The sequence below is a fragment of the Cervus canadensis genome, chromosome 32 (assembly GCF_019320065.1).
Source record: "Cervus canadensis isolate Bull #8, Minnesota chromosome 32, ASM1932006v1, whole genome shotgun sequence".
In the NCBI taxonomy this organism is placed as follows: Eukaryota; Metazoa; Chordata; class Mammalia; order Artiodactyla; family Cervidae; genus Cervus; species Cervus canadensis.
The window spans coordinates 15,700,975-15,720,927 of NC_057417.1; the positions used below are offsets into that span (position 1 = coordinate 15,700,975).

General features: G+C 45.5%; 1 protein-coding gene and 2 non-coding genes across 4 annotated transcripts in view; all 3 read left to right on the forward strand.

Moving 5' to 3' along the window:
- PRKCB (protein kinase C beta) overlaps window positions 1-19,953 on the forward strand; it is a 359,602-nt gene that overhangs the window by 157,583 nt on the left and 182,066 nt on the right. The gene's annotated exons all lie outside the window — the stretch shown is intronic.
- On the forward strand, window positions 18,240-18,312 carry TRNAG-CCC. The gene has a single exon. It is a non-coding gene; the product is annotated as a tRNA-Gly (tRNA).
- On the forward strand, window positions 19,391-19,463 carry TRNAI-UAU. The gene has a single exon. It is a non-coding gene; the product is annotated as a tRNA-Ile (tRNA).

Here is a 19,953-nt window from a genome sequence, read left to right on the forward strand (position 1 = left end):
CCAGTTCTGCTCAGTGGGACCTGAGGGGGAGTCTGGGCAGGGCTTCTAGGAAAGACTTTCCTTTCTGATCAAGGAAGACATTCCTTTCTTTGTTCTAGTGGACGTTTTTGAGTGAGCACATAATGCATGGAGTTGTGGCAACCCTTAGGGTGAATGAGAAAGCTATGACTGATATCCTGAGCAGGGCCGAGTGGAAGAGTTAAAGGAAGCTGGGTCATGGATGACACTGATGAACTGCTGAGCCCACGCTGAGTTCTCTTATGCTCAGACTGTGTGTATGAGATAAGAAGCACCTCTTATTGGTAAAGTCTCACAGTTTAGGGTATTCTTTTCCATGCAGCTGAAACTGTCCTGGACCTTCTACCATGCACACTCTGCTGTTGGACCAGTCATGGACTCTGTGCATCTGTCACCCCTACTTCTCTTATTTTGCTCCTGCCTTGGTTCACCTTCCTGGAATTTTCCCCATTGGCTTTGTCTGGTCCTGTCTTGATCACTTAGACTCGACAGCTGATCTCAGCTTGCTCAAAGTGGGTAGTCACTGCCTTCCGTTGTTACACGTGCTCTTGCTGGCCTTCTAATAGTGGTCATCTGCCATTTTGCTGCAAATCAGGGGCAGGCCATGCACCCTCTAGAGCTGATACTGCCGTTGTTTTGCTTGTGGACTGTGCTATTTGGGTTTAAGAACTCCAGGCAACAGAGAACAACCAAAACCCTCACAGGCCTGTTTGGTTCTCTCAGATCACACTCCCTGACCCTTTTAGTGCAATCCCTTCCTGTGTCACCAGGAGAGAAAGTAAGTTTGGGGGACAGCCTGCTTCTATTATGCAGCTCTGAATGTTCATGCAGACCGAGGCGTGATACTCAGAGAGCAGCCAGGAGGATGCTGTTTCCCATAGCCCCTCTTTATTCCTTGGCTTTTTATGTTGCCTGAGGGAGAAAGAGCTCAAACTGTTTTATGTGGAAAGGGAAATTTTGGTCCCTGAAGCTGAAAAGCTCGACCCAGTGAATCAAGGTGGAGAAATGAGATTCTTTAGGGATCTCTTTCTCCACTTCTTGGGTCAGTTTTCTTCTATCATGGTTCCTGTTTCAAGAAGGCTTTTCTCCTATGGGAGCATGCTGGCTGTGGTACCTTTAGTCTTCATATCTTGTCAGTGCTGCAATTCTAGGGACAAGAGCTGAGGTCTCAGTAAATCCTGGGTCATATATAACTGAGGATGGTTATGCTGATTGGCAGGCCTGGTTAGGGGCTTACCCCTGGAGAGGTCTGAGAGTGGGAGAGAGGCGGTCGGTCCCTCGGAGGAAAATTAGAGAAGCAGTGTTGTGTACTGGTTAAACTCACATTATGGATGGAGCCAGCATTTCGAGGCTCTGGTGTGCTTGACCTTGGGCAAAGTACTTCAGTCCATTTATGCTTTAGATTGCTCAGTTGAAAATGAATAAAACAATTGTTCCTACCTAATAACCTTGCTAGGAGTATCTGGTGTGTATGTTTAGGACAGTGTCTGGTACATACTGAAGATGATAATGACAATGCTAATGAATAACAGTGAATGTGTGCTGGGTAGACAGTGAGGACAGATGTCTGCCAGGTAAGTCTGATGAATGAATAGGTCCTCTGCCTGCCATCTGGCAGTCATCCTTCCTAGGCATGTGTAGGCGCCATAAGTTGTAGGGGCCCCTGCTCTGTGTGAATGGAACGGTGTAGCCATTCATTGCCTTGGGCATGGGGAGAGTAGGGAGTCCTCCCTGCAGCCGGCGTGCATAGGATTTGGCAGCCGATCTCTGGACCCAGTTCCAAGAAGGCCGGTTGGCACCGAGGATGATGAATTGGTCCAGACTCCTGAACCGGGTTGACTTGGTTCATTGACCTTTTTCTGTCCATGGTTGGAGACATGATTAAATATCTGGCCACACCTGTTCACCTACCTGGCCAGGCTCTCTGAGGCTCATGCAGATCAGGAGGGGTGCCCTCCTCTTGTATGACCTTGAAGGAGCAGATATGCAGCGAGCTCATGGAGTAGGAAAGCGCTGCCTCCATCTGTGAAAAACGAATTGTTCTTTTTGTCTTCTGCCCCCTGCTATTCCAAGTCCAACCTAAGTTGAGGAATATTCTGGGTATTAGTAGATCTTTGTGTGGTTGGCAGCCTTCTAGGTCTCCATCATGGCATATTAGGCAACCTGAGGGAATTTTGTGAATCAAGCTCTGTCCCGGTGAAGCCAGCTGCTGACCCAACCATTCAGTGCCAGTGGGAATAGACAATTCATATGGGCACCCACCACTGGGGGACCTCAAAACGTGGCAGAGTTCCTGGGTGGTACTTCTGATCATCTGTAGGGATCCTGCTGGTTCTGTGGTCTTCTCAGAATGAGAAAGAGAAGACTTGCCTCTGAGGGGTTGGACTAAGATAAGTCAAGTGAGGGACTTGCCCTGGGCACAAAGATTAAGGGATTCTTGCTTGTGTCTGCCTGGTGGCTGGATGATCTAGCCTGGCCCCATTCACATGACTGGCAGTGAGCTGGCTGTTGGCCTAGGTGCCTTGATTCTCCTCCACATGGCTTCTCATCCTCCAGCTGACCAGCTCTGGTTTGTTCACATGGTGGTTTCAGGGTTCCAAGAAGAGCAAATAAGCACATCCCGATGCACCAGTGCTTTTCCAGCTCATGCATCATGTTTGATAATGTCCCACTGGACCAAGTAGTCTCATGTTATTGTTCAGTAGCTCAGTCGTGTCTGACTTTTTGCAACCCCATGGACTGTAGTCTGCCAGGTTCCTCTGTCCATGGTGTTCTCCCGGCAAGAATATTGGAGTGGGTTGCCATTTCCTACTCCAAGGTATCTTCCTGGACCAGGGATCAAATCTGTGTCTCCTGCATTGGCAGGCGGATTCTTTACCACTGAACCACCAGGGAAGCCTCTAAGTAGTCTCATAGCTAAGCCCAAATTCAAGTGGTAAAGAAACAGACTTCACTCATCATGGGAGGGAAAGAATCTCTGGTCAAGCTACTGCAGATCATGTTGACTCAGGTGGTCACTGTGAAACAGAATCCCTGGAGGCCATCACACTGGACTTCATAAAGGACTCTCAGGTGTCACTGTGGTTTAGAGAGTCAGACAGCCTTAGTAGGACAACAGACCTCATGTATTCCCTGCCTTGGTCCCTGACTGACTTAGCCCCCTCCATCTACAAATGGAAAGTTGGGCAGTTTATGGATCACTCCCAGAGACAATGGGCTTCCCAGGTGGCTCAGTGGTAAAGATTCCTCTTGCCAATTCAGGAGATGCAGGAGACAAAGGTTTGATCCCTGGGCTGGGAAGTTCCCCTGGAGGAGGAAATGGCAACCCACTCCAGTATTTCCTGGAGAATTCCATGGACAGAGGAGCCTGGTTGGCTACCGTCCATGGGGTCACAAAGAATCAGACATGACTGAGCGACTGAGTCACACACACACCACCCAGAGAAAATGGTGGTTAAGGATGTGGACTCTGAAGTCAGTCATACGTGAGTTCAGGTCCTGACTCTATCAGTTACACATGAGATGATCTTGTATGTGTCTTTTTCCTTCTCTGTGGCCCAATTTCCTTATCCACAAACTAGGATGTTAGTACCAACCACATAGGTCTGTTGTAATAATTTAAAAAAAAAAATCCTTAAAATGAAAAAGAGCTAACTACACCAGCATCAAAAGGATTAGCCACAGATGGATTAAGAAGCCGTTGTGTAAAGCACTCAGCACTGTGCACAGGTCCTAAGCCTTTGGTGCAGGTAGCTTATGGCATTTCCATTAATCTCCCTAATCATGGACGTACTGATAGTCCTCTCCATTCCCCCGCCTACACCATGCACTTGTGTTTTCATTTCCATTGTGTGAGTGCTAAGTCACTCAGTCGTGTCTGACTCTTTGCAACCCTGTGGACTGTAGCCCACCAGGCTCCTCTGTCCATGGGATTCTCCAGGCAAGAATACTAGAGTGGGTTGCCATGCCCTCCTCCAGGGGATCTTTCTGACCCAGGGATTGAACCTGAATCTTTTACATCCCCTGTATTTGCAGGCGGGTTCTTTACCACTAGCATCTGGGAAGCCTGGGAATCCCTTCCATTTCCATTACTTTATACAAAACCTGAAATTTTGCAATGCAATGCTGAGAAAAAGAACCTAGATTTTAGAGCCAGAAAACTTGGTGTCAAAATACAGTGCTGAAGTTTCCAGCTCCACTGATTTTGGTAAAATTATTTCAGTTCTGTGATCTTTAGTTTGTGTCTTTATAATGGGGCAAATAATACATAAATCATAGGTTTGGGGTGAGTATTCAATGAAAAGCTACTTGAATCACATCCAGAATAGTGTCTGGCACAAAGAAGGCACTCGGAAAATGGTTCCTAAATTATGATTAATCCCTGGAGGAGTCTCTCCTACTCAAGAAGGGGTGCAGGTTACATTCTGACCTGCCAAGGAATAATAGCTAATAATAGCTAACTTTGTTGAGCAGAGGTTCTGCCCCAGGCATTACAAAAGTATAAAAGGACTCTTTAGCTGGTTCATCTAAAGATAATTTCTCTGGCATTTTATAGTTTTAGGAATAATAATTTCTTATCATTCATGGTCAAAGTACCAAATAAAACTCATTGTTATGCGCTGTACCTTCCTGATTCCATCACTAAATCAGGTCAGTGAAAGATGCAGGCAGTAATGTTGAGTGTATCGTTTTGTGTTTCTTAATCAAGTCTTACTTTATGAAGAAAGATATTAAAAATGATAAATCATGCATTAGATGTTGAAGACTTAATAAAAGAGAAATAAAGGAAAATCTAAAAAGAATATATAAAATTCACGTATTGAAAGAATATGCATATAAATGCTAATGGTTTTGAAAATCTGGTTGAAAGGGATGATTCTCCAGGAAATTTTAAATTGGCAATTTTATCTCAAGAAGAAATTGAAAACCATAACAGGCAAATAATCAAGAGAAATGAGAACATTGCTTTTCTTCTCCCAAAGCTCCAGAATAATAGGCTTCATGGGTAAATTATTTTAAACTTTAGAAGAATGAAGAATTTCTCTTCATTTGATTTGATTTTGATTTTCATAACAGTGAGCCTGTTGTCTTAGAATATCTTTGTTTCCTTTTTGTGACATGCTTTACTTTTTTATTGAAGTATAACTGATGGATAATATTATGTAAATTACAGGTATTCAATATAATGCTTCACAATTTTAGAGGTCATACTTCATTTATGTCTGTGTGTGTGTGTGTGTGTGTGTGCACACGCGCGCTAAGTTGCTCAGTTGTGTCCGACTCTTAGCAACCCCATGGACTGTAGCTGGCTAGGCTCCTTTGTCCATGGGGGTTCTCCAGGCAAGAATATTGGAGTGAGTTGTGATGCCCTCCTATATCTTCCCAACCCAGGGATCAAACCCAGATCTCCCACATTGCAGGCAGATTCTTTACCATCTGAGCCACCAGGGAAGCCCATGAATACTGGAGTGGGTAGCCATTCCCTTCTCCAGGGGATCTTCCTAACCCAGGAATCGAACCAGGGTCTCCTGCATTGCAGGTGGATTCTTTACCAGCTGAGCTACCAGGGAAGCCCATACTCCATTTATAGTTATTATAAAATATTGGCTATATGCCCTGTCTTGTACAATATATCCTTGTAGCTTATCTTATACCTAATCTGTTCATTTTAAACTATATTAAATTATAGAGAGAAAGTAAATGTTCACAATTTTAAAAAATCAAAAGTGAGGTAAAGCCAACTCAGATTGGTACTAGGTAAAGAGATTGGCTCATGGGAAGGACATTGAGAAGGATTAAGAGCTTCAGGGATAAGAGTCTCAGACACTAAAACTGAGGATCCAATACTTGTAAGATGCTTTCTCATTATTGGCTGTATCAGTCAGCTTTGCTGCGTACAAACCATCCCAAAATTTAGTGGCTTAAGACATTTATTATGTTCCGTGATTGTGTGGGCCGCTTGGGTCATTCTTCTGATCTGGGTCTATTCAGCTGATCACTGCTGAGTTCTCTCGTGCACTTGGTCAGCTGTGACTTGCCTGGTGCGGGATCACCTAGGGTGGCCTCAGGCACATGACTGACACTTGGCAGCCTCTTGACTGGGGCCCTTTGTTCCTCCTCCTCCATGTGGTCTCCTTTCCTCCATTAGTTTAGGTTCATCTGCGCACTGGTCTCAGGGTTCCAAGCACCGCAAGAAGGAAAACCCCCACAGCATGGGTGTCTTCCAAGCTTTTATTTGTGTCACAGTGGTTGTGGCCAAGATCAGATTTGGGGTGGAAAAACAGACTTCACCTCTGGATGGTAGGGGCTGCAAAGTCTCGTTGTAGAGATGCTCATGGGAAGTGGGGACTTGTGGCCATTTTGCAGTCTACCATTTTGCAGCTGGCCCTCGTCTGCTGTGCCAGCTGTCTCCTTGGTCCTTCCAGATCATCTCTGCTTTCTCCTTGAGAGACTGACTTGCAAGGGATGCATCAGTGGGGGTTCCCTTACTCTCTGACTTCTAGCTGGGCTTAAGACGAGGGATTGATAGGAGACTGGAGGGTGAGCCCAGGGTGTTTGTCATGAGGTCTTCTTGGCTTTCCCCTTTGACAGTGTTCCCCTCCTAAGGCAGTCTGCATCTGTTCCCTCCCAAAGACACCTGGACACAGTCTCCCCTCCTGGCTCCCAGGAGGCCTCTACTCTCTTCTCTTGTCCCGCTGCTTATACAGGCTCTCAGTCACTGCACCCTCCCTCTGGGTTTCTCAACAGCATGCCCACACTTTTCTAAACAGTCCTTTTATGAAACATGCCTTAAACTCTCCTAATCTGAATATGCCATTTGTTTTCCTGCCGGGACCCCAGCTGACTTATCCTTGCTTTATTTGCTCCTACTGGAGACAGGACGTGCCTGTAAATATGTCTGACGACCTGGTTGTAGTTGACCCTAGGGAGAGATGGAAGCCCTAGTTGACACAGTGGCCTTCTCTTGCATTCATAAATCAGTCCCAGAAAAGGGTTCTGATTGGTTGGTCCTCAGTTGTTAGGGGAATGAACTCTTACAGTTTACCAGGTCTGGACCATCTAGCATCCCTCTGACTCAGAGAACAACATATAAGAAGAAGGAATGGGAGACTTGGAGGAGCTGGCAAAATAAATAGCTGCCACACTTTATTATTATAAGCTATCTTGACCATGGTAACCAGCATAACCCAATAAGGCTGGCTCACAAAACTAAACTGTAGTAAACTTAGAGTGTAAATTTAAAGATCCTAAATAAGACATGTAATACTATTTAATTCTTGGCATAGACTTACTGGTTCAAGTAGACTTTTTTAATATGAAAGAAACAATTTAGAGATAGAAAATAATGAAAAATTTTGGTTAATATAACAAAATATAGGAACAAGATAAAAATTAGCCAAGGATCTGTGAAATCTTGGAAGAAAAATTTCAGTTTATCAGTTGCCTGTGCATGTCTACTCAGTCGCATCTGACTCTTTGTGACTCCATGGACGGTAGCCTCTGCCAATGCAAGTCTCCAGGCAAGAATACTGGAGTGGGTTGCCGTTTTCTTCTCCAGGAATCTTCCCAACCTAGGGACTGAACCTGTGTCTTCTTCATTGTAGACGGATGTTTTACTGCTTGAGCCATCAGGAACTAACCCAGCGTAAGTGGGCTGAAATTCTCTACTAAAAGGCAAAGGCTAATCAGACTGGAGAAATATATAATTCTAGGCATTGTACAAAAGAAATGTATTAGGTTAAAAATAAAAGAGTCAAAGATATAGCTCCCCCCCAAAAAATACACATACATGTGGAACATAATCTTAATAGTAATATCAAAAGAAATAGGATTCAAAGTAAAAAGCATAAACAGGAGGAAGAGGGGGAAAGTGCACTCTGATATATTACTGGTGATATGAATGTAAATGAATATTGGGTTGGCCAAAAATTTCGTTTGAATTCTTCTGTAAGATGTAATGAAAAACCCAAGTGCACTTTTTGGCCAACCCAGTGTAATCTTCCTCAAGAGATAATTACCAACATGCATCAAAAGCCTTAATGACCTTTTTAGCCTAAGAATTTTGCTAAGAAATTATTTAAGGATATGTGTATATATTTACAAAAAATTGGAAGCAATCTAAAAGGCTGGAAATTAGGGTTTATGTAAGTAAAACATATCCGTGTGACAGGAGGCTGCGTGGTGATTTAAATGTTACAATGTCTGGGTGATGGGAATGTTCTTTGTGTGTTGGCGGCTATATACATGCACACAGTATTCAAAACTCATGAAACTGTGTGCTTAAAAGAGGGAGGGGCATATATACCTATGGCTGATTCATGTTGAGGTTTGGCAGAAAGCAACAAAATTCTGTAAAGCAACTATCCTTCAATTAAAAAATAAGTTAATTTAAAAAAGAAAAGAAAGTCTGTGCATTACTGTATGTCAATTATACTTCAATAAAGTCACCTGATTGAAATGTTGTTGACATGGGACTCTGTAGTCATTATGAAGAAAACAGACAACAAAGCCCATGGATGGTATGATATGTCTACAAACATACACTCATGTGAAAACACAAGGCCACATTTTCTGAACACATTTTGATGTCCCCTTGTCAATTCTTCTCAGTATCTTATTCCAGACTGCTGGCAGAACTCTGAAGATCACTTTGGGAATTTCTGTAACTGTTTCCTGTGATCTTGTTTTTGGTGCCACTTCACCTCCAGCCTGGACTCAGGCTTCCTTCCTGCTTAATTTGATTAAAATCAAACCTGAGTGAAGGCTTGGGTATAACTGTAAGTAACTATAGTTGCTTCTGGATGTGGTCACTCTTAAGATACTCCATCAGCTGGGAGCCAGCTCAGTCCCCCACATGGGCCTCTTCAGGTGCTCCTGGTAAGATTCTGGCCCCACTGGTGGACTCACCTTTGGCCCCCAAGGAGGGAGGTCCTAGCTCTGCCAGTCTGAGTTTCACTCACTTCCTGCCTCAGCACCAGTGGAGTGGGACAGCCCTGTCTTCAGATAAAGGGCCCACCTCCTCTTCCTTGGCATTGTCTGGTCTCTCTGGCTCCGAGAAAGCCATGTACCAGTTGGCTGCACTCTTCTCAAAGCCTGGGTTGCTTAGTCTTACATAACTCCAGGCAGGGACACCCCACCATTCCGTTCTGCTGATGCTCCAAGGCTATCTGGCTCTTCAAGGAGGTGAAGCAACAGTTAGGGTTGAACATCCCTCTTGGCATTATAGTACGATCGCGTCATCACCTGATAGCAGAACTCATTTGTATCTCTCAAGGATAAATAGTACCAGGGGCAATTCAGTCTATAAACAGTGCAGACTCTCTCTCATCTATCTACTACCTATCTAAGTCTGGCAGGGCACCAGGACTATTATTTATTACTTAACACTGTAGTCTATAACTTCTACATTCATGATGAAAGTGTTCAATAATTAGGGTGCATGTTCCAAATGAGAAAAGAACAGCTTACAAGGCAGAGTCTGAGAGTTGACCTCTCTTGCTCAAAGGCTAGGCTTCCATTTAACATTTAAAGAGCTATTATATAGATTTTCAATGTAACTTCGGAAGACAGAAGCAGGCCTGAGAACCATCTGTTCAGGCTGAGGAAGAACAGTCTAAACTGACTCACTGGTTCCTATTTAAGCATATTAACACCTCATCCCAGTAGAGCTAAGACCAGTTGTCACCAGTTGTAGAGGGGAATGGATATCTGTAGTAGGTGTGGGTTCCTTCCACAGTTCTTTTACTAATGTTGTTTGGTTACATGCAGCAGAGCCACTTTGAGTTAGCTTAAATATCTACCTGCCAATGCAGGAGACGCAAGAGATATGGGTTTGATCCCTGGGTCAGGAAGATCCCCTGGAGTAGGAAATGGCAACCCACTCCAGTATTCCTACCTGGAAAATCCCATGGACAAAGGAGTCTGGCAGGTGCAGTCCAGGGGTTTGCAAAGAGTTGGATACCACTGAACCATGGAGCACACACAAACATAGTGAAATTTATTGAAAAAGGTATAACGTACTTTAGAGAACTGGAGGAAACCTCCCCAAACAACCAAATCAGTTGTATCTGATTCTGGTTCTTGTGTTGCTTTGGCCCTAAATTCAAATTCCAGAAGAAGAAACATTATTCTCTGAAGCTTAAGTTACTTAACCAGCCCTTTTCTTGGGTGTTTAAAGTCTTCCCTCTTTAGGGAACTAAATACAGTGGGGATGGGTATGGGGATGGGGATGAGAATTCAAAAATTCTCCTTTTTGAAGGCGAATTGAGACACTTATGCCTCATCACTGAGGCAGAGATGTTTGCAGGTCAAAACAACACATGTCCACTTCAATTTCTCAATGCTATTTTGCAGAATACAGACAGGTTGAATGCTTAAGGAGTATTTGGGTAGCTCACTCAGAACAGACCTCAGCTAAAGAGATACAGACAAGGGTCTGGGGATCTGTATTTTGATGTCCTTTGGGTAATTCTCCTGGGGAGCCAAGTTTGGAAGCCGGCAAAAGGTCCTACCTCAGATGGTTCTGAACCAGAATGGTGGGGTTTGAGTTCAAGGTTTGCCACTAACTAGCTGAGTAAATAATCTTGGGCTAACTAACTTCTCTGCCTCAGTTTTCTCATCTGTAAGAAGAGGATAAAATAGCATCCTCCTAACAAGGTTCAGGCAAGGATTAAATGAGTTAATCCATGTTGAGGGTTTCTCACCGTGCCCAGCAAATAGTAAGTGGTAGTTAATATTTCTACCACCAGTGGTCCCTTCGAATCTTAGAATGTGAGTTTAAGATTGGAAAAGACCCTGATGCTGGGAAAGATTGAAGGTGGGAGGAGAAGGGGACGACATAGGATGAGATGGTTTGATGGCATCACTGACTCAAGGGACATGAGTTTGAGTAAGCTTCCCTGTCCATCACAGGGAAGCCTGGCATGCTGCAGTCCATGGGGTCGCAAAGAATCGGAGACAACTGAGCGACTGAACTAAACTGAGAGCCTTATTTTTGGCATGGCATGTGTCCATATTGCTTGCCACAAAATGGATACTCAAAGGCACCTCCTATGAGCTGGTTGAGGGGGAAAGTCTAACGAAAATGATGGTCATGTGCTGAAATGCAATTCTTTTGTCGGTGAAATGAATTCTGCCCAATTCTTCTTCCATTTGCCGTGTGCCACTGATGGCATCCGCAGTGCGGGGCCTGCATGTAAAGGTCAGAGCGAATTGCTTCTCTGCAGCCCTCTGTCCCTCACTGTCACAAAGACACAGAACTTCGTGCTGTGGAGGAAGAAGCACGTCCCCAGTGTGCAGCGTCTGGAGGATGGGAAGAGCTGTTTCTCTGGTGCACGAAGACGAGAGGTGCTGGGACTAAATGAGGCAGGCATGTCCTGTCTTATGAATGATTTTTGACTTCTCCTGGCTAAGGGGAAGGACCGGCCTCAGAAGCTGATAAAGGCAATTTCCCAGAAGACCCTCAGCCTGTGGAGGCTGCAGACGGTGGGGGGAAATAGAGCATTCAAAGGTAGATGACCCAGAAAGAGACATCCCTCACATGAAAGGCGCTGGTCCTGGAGTCAGAAAGGCTCTGCCTCCAACTCCAGTGGTCTGGACTCCTGGGATGTCTGACTAGCAATGTTTTACTTAAATAATAATATCCAAGAGCTAGCATTCACAGATAAGATTCTGTTTTAAGCACTTTCCGTAGAATCTTTTTTTTTTTTTTTTTAGAATCTTTCTTTATTCTTTGTTACACTCTAGGAGGTGAATTCCATTGTTGTCAGCCCCATTCCCAGATCCGCGCCCCCAGAGACTGTCTGACCTCATGGCCTGGGTTCCGCTGGGTCCAGCTACACATGGACACCTGCCCCAAACTGGACCCATCAGACTCCCTCTTCCAAGATTTTAGAATCTGGATTCAGAGGCGCTTCTTTTAGTCTGGGCTGGTCACACGGTTTTTGCAAACTGTTTCTTGTACAGGAAAGGGTCCATCTTGATGAATTTTCACAGAGTGAACATTTCTCTGTAACCAGAACCCCAGAAGCCCTCCTGTGCACCCTTGTCATCCTTATATCTCCAGCCCCTTCCATCAAGGTAGCCACTACCCAGGCCAGCGGCCATTTGCTTGCTTGCTTTATTTTATTGAGCTGTTTAGTTTTATTTTCTTTTATTTCATTTTATTGTGGAGAGAACACAACATCTGATCTACCCTCTTAATACACTTAAGGTTTTTTTTAAGTCTTTGTTGAATTTGTTACAATATTGCTTCTGTTGTTTTTCTGTTCTGTTTTTTTGGCCCAGAGGCCTGGGGGATGTTAGCTCACTGACCAGGGATTGAACCTGCACCCCTGGTGTTGGAAGGCGAAGTCTTAACCACTGGACCACCAGGGAAGTCCCTCTTAATACACTTAAAAAAACATTTATTGATTGATTGATATCTGATTGTGCTGCGTGGGCTTTTCTCTAGCTAGGAGGAGCGGGGGCCACTCTCCACTTGTGGTGCTCGGGCTTCTCATTGCGGTGGCTTCTCTTGTGGAGCACAGGTTGTAGGTCATACAGGCCCAGTAGTTGCAGTTCCTGGTCTCTAGAGCACATGCTCAGTAGTTGTCGTACACAGGCTCCGTTGCTCCATGGCATATGGAATCTTCCAGGATCAGGGATCGAACCTGTGTCTCCTGCATAGGCAAGTGGGTTTTTTTTTGTTGTTGTTGTTGTTTTTACCACTAAGCCACCAGGGAAGCCCCCCCCCCCTTAAACTCTTAAGTACGATACAGTATTGTTGACTGCAGACAGTGGGGTGCAGATCTCTAGAGCTCACTCATCTTGCTTAACTGAAACATTGATTAGTAATTCCCCCATTTTCCCTACTCCAACTTCCAGGACCCATCATTCCACTCTTTGATTCTGTGAATTTGGTATGATTGGAGTTATATAGTATCTGTCTTTCTGTGTCTGGTTTATTTCACTTGACATAGTGTCCTCACAGTTTATCCATGTTGTTCCGTGTTGCAGTGTATCGTTCCTTTTTAAGCATGAGTAATAGTCCACTGTATGTATATACCCTGTCTTCTTTATCCATTCATCTGTATGCATTCAGTTTGTTTCCTCACCATTGTGAATAATGCTGCAGTGAACACAGGAGTTGTAAAGTCTCTCTAAGATCCTGATTTCAGTTATTTTTGGATAAATACCCACAACTGGAATTGCTGGATCATATGGTATTTCTCTTTTTTACTTTTTGAGCCATCTCTAAACGGGCTAAGGACTTGAGTAGACATTTATCTGAAGACATACAGGTGGGTAACTGGTATCTGAAAAGATGCTCGGTATTCATCAGAAAATTCAAGTCAAACCGCCAGTGAGACCTCACACCTGACAGGTTGGCTATTATCAAAACAAACTCCAAAGAAAAGTGTTGGTGAGGACACAGAGAAACCCTTGCTCACTCTTGGTGGAAATGCAAAATAGTGCAGCCACTATAGAAGCAGAGTGCCTGCTTTGAACTCCGTACACTTGGAGAGACCCTCTCCTGTGTCTGGCTGCCTTCCTTGATGTTTTGTTTGTGGCCACGTGACTTTGAAAGGGTCCATGCATTCATCAGGATGTCTCACTTCAAAGCCAGCCAGGACCGGGCACGTAAGTAAATGAGTCAAGTGTGTGATAACAGGGACATTGCATCTAGAGTGTGTGCACTCTGTCTGAAAGGGGCAGCTCCTTTTTTTTTTTTTTTTTAAATTCCTGTTCTTTAAACAACTAAGATCCAGGTTTTCCAATTTTTTTAAAGAGACGTCTGAATCCCCCAAATGTGGGTGGTGACAGATAGTTCGAGAACGACATGTATGGTGTATTTAAAAAAACATGTTTGGACTGGATTCCATTCTGAATATTTTGTCGTTCAGTTGCTAAGTTGTCTCCAACTCTTTGCAATCCCATGGACTATTATCCCTGCCCACCCCGCCAGGCTCCTCTGTCCATGGGTTTCTCTAGGCAAGAATACTGGAGTGGGTTGCCATTTCCTTTTACATGGGATCTTACAGACCAGGGATCAAACCCATGTCTCCTGCATTGGCAGATGGATTCTTAAGCAGTGAAGTCCTCATCCTGTCTACCACCAGTTTATAACCTCTGAAGGTGGGAACTGTCGGTGGAAGGTCATGTCTCATGTCCCCAGCCTAGTCAATGAAGAGAGTAGGAAAAATATAGTCACCTGATTAAGGAAATTGCTGCTGCAGCATCCCCCTGCTGATTGAACTCTCTGTGTCCAATGCGACCTGCGGCGGGGTTGGGGTGTAGTGTTTTGGAGGTGGGGTATCTGGCAGCTGCTTGCGTCTCCTACATGCAGTCTTCAAGGGGAATCATTCATCATTCCGTATATTTATTAAGTGCCTGCTGCTGCCAGGGACTGCTCGGCAAGGATTCAACTCAACTTTCTATATTTGTTCGGTTACCCCCCACCCTGCATCAGACCTTGCCATCCTTTTTGAATAGGGAGACCTGGGCCATGATGCCTTTCCCTCAATTCAAGCCTCACCTTTTCTATATATTGAGAAACATTTCAAGAGTTTTTGTCTTTTACTTGGCACCTTCCCCTGATTTTCTGGGCTGAAATAGATTCTCCTATTTTTAAACAGTTCCTTCTGGTACTTTCAGCAGTAGTTTGGAGGTAAGAGTAGAGTGAAATGTTCAGGTTCAGGTTTCTGGTCCTGCTTGTTGTTTGAAAGTATGGACGCTGGAGCCAGCCTGCCGGGGTTCAAATCTTGGCTGCGTGACTCTGGATAAACCGCTTAACTGCTCTGGGCCCCAGTTGCTTCATTTTCAAGATGAGGACAATAATCTATCTACTGTGTGGGGATGCTGTGTGAAATAAGTTGGTTCATGCAAAGAGCTTAAAACAACGCCTTGCATGTTATGTAAGTGTTTGCTTGACTCAGAATCTTGGACCTGTTTGCATTCAAACTCAGCCCATCGGTTCTGACTCTCCTCTGATTCTGCATCTCAGCCTTTCCTTGTGCAATTCTCTGCCTTTGATCCTCTTCCCCCCTTAACTGTGAATCTCCAAAATTCTCCTGAGCGTGGGTCAATTCTTGGGCCTCTTCTGTGTTCCTAGACTTTCCCCACCCTCATACTCTCTGCATTGCTTTGTACCTCCTACATAATAATCAAAGCTAACATTTACAGGTGTACCTTGGAGATACCGTGGGTTAAGTTCCAGACCACCAGTAATGCAAATATCGCATGGAGTTTTTAATTTTCCATTGAATGTAGAAGTTACGTTCATACTCTATAGTATTCCTATTAAGTATGCAGTAGTATTATGTCTAAAAACCAATGAAGTGAAAGTGTTAGTTGCCCAGTCGTGTCCAACTCTTTGTGATCCCATGGACCGTGGCCTGCCAGGCTCCTCTGTCTATGGGATTCTCCAGGTAAGAATACTACCATGCCCTTCTCCAGGGGATCTTCCCAACCCAGGGATTGAACCCAGATCTCCCTCACTGCAGGTGAATTCTTTATCATCTGAGTCAGCAGGGTAGCCCCCCCCCCCCCGCAAATGTACATATCTTAATTTTAGAATATGTTATTGTTAAAAAATGCTATCATGGGAGCCTTCAGCAGGCCGTAATCGTTTTTGTGGGTGGAGGGTTTGAAATATCGTGAGAATTATCAAAATGTGACAGAGACAGAAAGTGAGCAAATGCTGTTGGAAAAATGGCGCCGATAGACTTGCTTGATGCAGGGTTGCCACAAACCTTCAATTTGTAAGAAACTTTTTTGCAGTGTAATAAAGTGAAACGAGGCACACCCCCCACAGACAGTTCTGTCCATCCGCACAGACAGGACCTTTGGCCAGGCCCTGCCCACTCTCCCTGGACCAGCTGCCTCTTGTCCCGACGCCCTGCTTCCTCTCTGTCTCATCAGCCTGTCATTTCCGTATTGCTGCGGAGTCATCTTTCCAAAAACCGGATGTGATCTTGTCATCATTCTTGCTGAAAACACGTCAGTGCTTCCCACAGTTTTAGAGGCACAGTTGATGCTCTGATGGGTCCATAAGCAGGATCTTCATATATCCTTCTTTGTCACACTGGCCCACATACATACCTGCTTATTCCTTGGGATCCTAAGGAATGTGTGCCCCTGCTATTCCCACTGTGCTCACAAGGGTCCCCTCTGGGAGATGAAGGATGTGGTCGCCCTGCTCCCAGGCCCTGCTTGCTGTGGCCCCATCCATCCCTGTAGCCTCTTCCTGACCCCCCTCTCATCACCCCGAGGCTGAGCTTCCTTCCTTCAGTCTCCCGCCCTCCCCAATAGCTCTTCCCCCACAAGGCACATGCCTTGCTCTTCTCTCTGCCAGCGGCTTCTTGTCTCTTCTTCCCCTTGAGCTTGGTGAGTCTCAGTTCTGGTTGCATGTTTGAATCATCTGCAGAGCTTTATAACCGCATGCCGGTGCCTGGGCCCATTGCAGACAAATGAAGTCAGACTTTATTGACTCAAAGCCTCTCAGTTGATTTTAATGTGCGTTGAGGCTTAAGAACCCTGATTGACTTGTGCTCATCCTCTAGGCCACAGCTCAGCTTCTTAGGGAAGCCCTCCCTGACCAGGTCACTTTTGCCTGTTTTGCACTCCTAAAGCCCCGCACACCTCTCCTTACTGTTAGGCACCATAGGGTCACTAATTTGTATGATGACCAAGGGCTTAGCTGTGTGACCTTGAACAAGTCACTTGACTTCTCTGTGCCTCAGTTTTCTCCCCTGTAAAATGAGAATAATAAACCTATTGTACAAAGTGAGTGAGGGTCAAATGAATTAATTATATGTAAAGCTCTTAGAGGGCTTCCCAGGTGGCGCTAGTGGTAAAGAACCTGCCCGCCAATGCAGGAGACATACAAGATGAGAGTTCGATCCCTGAGTCGGGAAGATCTCCTGGAGGAGGGCAGGGCAGCCCACTCCAGTACTCTTGCCTGCAGCATCCCATGGACAGAGAAGCCTGGTGGGCTACGGTCATGGGGTCACACAGAGTCGGACATGACTGAAGTGACCTAGCCCTTAGCTCTTAGAACAGTGTCTGGCATATGTTAGCTCCTACTATGATGATGATCATGGTGATGATGATGGTTATCCCCCACTGGAATCTAGAGAGCCCTAGGGGCGGGGTCAGCATCTGCTGTTGGATCGCTGCCCCCCCCCGCCCCGGGGGCAGCACGTGGCACATGAGAGCTCTTTAATAACTGCTGACAGAGTGGTGTCCCAGTGATCTTGGTGACAGGGTAATCAGTTGTCGTGCACAGGACTTGTCTTCTTCAGTTAGGTTCCTTGTCGCTATGGACCTATTGGTTTAGGATCCGTGTTTCTACTGCCCAGAGTTAGAGTCGTTAGGATCAGACCTACACGGGCTTGTGCTGTCCAGTGTCCCAGGTGGCCCGGCAGGCATTCGCTTCAACAGCGTCCTGCATGTCCTTCTACGTAAGAGCTCTTTCGAAAGGCAGGCGTGGGGGTGCCCAGGGCTTCTGTGGCAGAGGAAGCTGTCAGGAAGCTGGCATGGTGCTCTGAGTCTAGGAATCAAGCTGAAGCATCTTTCAAGTTAAGTAACCTCAGTAACCTCGTGTCCTGGCCCTGCATCTGGGTGACCTGCACACAGCAGGGAGCGGGGTACCCCTCCCTTTGTTGGCTGATGGCACTGCGGGGGACAGGGGAAGCTAGGGGAGAGGCTGGGTGTGCATGTTTTGTGGTTGATGGAGGATTTATTTATAAAGCAAGGGTGTGATCTGTGACAGTGTGTCTGGTCCCTGAAAGGCTACTGTACACTCTGAGCAGTGAATTCACAGGAAGAGGCAAGGCAGAGTTGTGTGAACAGCCCGGAAGGCAGAGTCTAAGAACTTGAAGGGTCCTTGGGGAATACCCAGCTTAACTCCCTTGTTTTCGCAAGGGGGAACTGAGACCAGAGCATGGAAGTGACTTGGCCAAGATCGTAGGTGTAGTTTTTATTTTAAGCTGACATCAATCAAGTGCATGCTGTCTGCCAGTCACTGTGCTGATAAGCACGGTATAATCATGATTTCACGAATGCTCACAAATCTAAAAGCTGAAACGTGTTTATTTATTGTATTCCATCCACATAGAGTGTTTACTACCTGCCAGGCACCGGGCTGAGCTTTTTACAAAAATTAACTCAATAGCATCTCATGATCCTGTGAACATTTAGTGCTATTATTATTGTTTCTACTTTAAAAATGAGGTGGGGCTTCCCTGGTGGTCCAGTGGCTAGGACCCTGCACTCCCAATGCAGGGGGCCCGGGTTCGATCCCTGATCAGGGAACTGGATCCCACATGCCCCAACTAACAGTTCTGATGCCACAGAGATCCTGCATGCACAAAGAAGATCGAAGATCCCACATGCCACAATTAAAACCCAGCACAGCCAAATAGATAAATACCTTTTAGAAAATGAGGAAGTGGAAGCACAGCAATGTTAGGTAATCTGCCCCAAGTCGCATGAGAAGTTGTTAAGCTTGGGATTCAGTCCAGGAAGCCTTGCAGTATGTGCCATCCTGCTGTAGTGTCTCCCCATTTTACAGGTGAGAAAATCGAGGCTTATATAGCTTGAGGAACTTGCTCAAAGCTACATGACTGGGAAGTAGCAGAGCTGGGACAGAATTTGGACCATCTACCTTGAGACTCTGGCTCACAAGCTGTCTACTAAGTCCCCTCTCATGGGGGCTGGGGTCTCACGGCTGAGGGATCCGAGCTGAAGACAGGGGATGGGGGCTGAGGCAGAGCTTGGAGCCAGGCAGGGGGCCGAGGGGTGGATCAGCCCGGTCTGCCTGTGTTGAAGCAGGATGCCTGCAGCTGAATAGTAGCCCCCAGGGCGTGGAGGGCCCTGTCCAGTGCTCCAGGTCCAGCGTTCCACCCTCTGTCCTTCAGAGTTAGTGCAGACTTCACCTCCTCGGGGAAGCCTCCCAGATCTGATGCCGGAATCCCTCACCATAAACTCTTTAAGCACCTCGAGCTTCTCTTGCACGGCACTCAGAAGTGTGCATTTGTTTCTACCTTTTCACTGTCTCCTCCCAGCTAGGCTGGCAGCCCATCAGGGCAGACCCTGTGTTTGCTTTTGTTCATCCAGTTTCTGACACATACCAGGCACTCAACACATACTTGGTGAATAAGTGGATTGTTCCCAGGTGGTGCTAGTAGTAAAGAACCCGCCTACCAATACAGGAGACATAAGAGATGCGAGTTCGATCCCTGGGTCAGGAAGATCCCCTGGAGAAGGAAATGGTAACCCACTCCAGTATCCTTGCCTGGGAAATCCCATGGACAGAGAAGCCTGGTGAGCTACAGTCCATGGGGTCTCAAAGAGTGGGACACGACTGAGCATGCACACTCACACACGGACTTCCCTGGTGGTCTAGTGGGTAAGGCTCTGTGCTTATAATGCAGATGGCCCAGGTTTGATCCCTGGTCAGGGAACTAGATCCCACATGCCTCAACCAAGAGTCCTCATGCCACAACTAACGATTCCATGTCCTGCATCTAAGACCCAACACAGTCAAATAAATAAAATAAAAATAAATATTAAAAAAAAAACAAACCCCACACACAAACACACTTGCAGTGTTAGATGTTGAAAGAAAGAATATCAACAAAATTTAAAAGGCAAGTGAAAAACCAGGAAAATATTTACTGTGTATATCATAGGTGAGTGGGTAATGTTCTTTGAGTTGTATGGGAAGCTTGTCACAAATCATTTAGAAAGAAGCAAACTTGAATTTAAACATGGACAAAGGCTGTGGACAGAAAATGAATGATAAGAGTGAACATTTAAGAATATTTACTTCCACCAGTGACTATTAGGCAGTTTTCAGGCAGTAGTGCATTGAACTCTCCCATCAACTTAGGCAGTAATTATTATTATTATCCAATTCTTAGATGTAGAAACTAAAACTAGAAAGGGTTAAAT